A 791-nucleotide genomic window follows, 5' to 3' on the forward strand; every position below is an offset into this window, starting at 1 on the left:
TCAAATATGTAAATTCTAATGCTCCATATGTTATATCTCTGAATTGTTTAATCTACTTCATTATTTTGGGCCTACTTGCATTAATCATAAGTGTGTGTGTGTGTGTGTGTTTGTGTGTGTGTGTGTGTGTGTGTGTGTGTGTGTGTGTGTGTTTGCAGGGGTTATGTGCACATGAATGCTGATCCTTGTAGAGAACAGAGGTGATGAGTCCCCTTGAAGCTGGACTTACTGGTGGTTGTGAGCCACCTGGTTTCAATGTTGGCAACTGAACTCAGGGCTCCTGCCAGAGCAATACATGATTTTAACTACTGGATCATCTCTCCAAAATAAATCCATTTTATTTCTGAAATAAATCTGACATTAAATTTATATTATCTTGTCTCTTGAAGTCTGCACTATCCATCAGTGTCTATATTCTATGACTACTTAAACATTACTGTTCACATGCTTTTATTTCAGGGCAGAAAATCCTTGCTACTTAAAGTTCGGTTGAAAAGTAGCCTACCTTTATACAAATGATAAACAGTCTGAGAAAGAAATTAGGGAAACCACTTCCTTCACCATAGCCAAAAATAATATAAAATATTTTGGGGTAACTCTAACCAAACAAGTGAAAGATCTGTACAACAACAACTTCAAGTCTCTCAAGAAAGAAAATGAAGATCTCAGAAAATGGAGAGATCTCCCATGCTCATGGATAAGCAGGATTAGCATAACAAAAATGGCCATCCTACCATAGAAATCTACAGATTCAATGCAATCCCTATCAAAATCCTAACACAATTTTTCAA

Source organism: Mastomys coucha, unplaced genomic scaffold (assembly GCF_008632895.1).
Source record: "Mastomys coucha isolate ucsf_1 unplaced genomic scaffold, UCSF_Mcou_1 pScaffold22, whole genome shotgun sequence".
NCBI classification, from domain to species: Eukaryota; Metazoa; Chordata; class Mammalia; order Rodentia; family Muridae; genus Mastomys; species Mastomys coucha.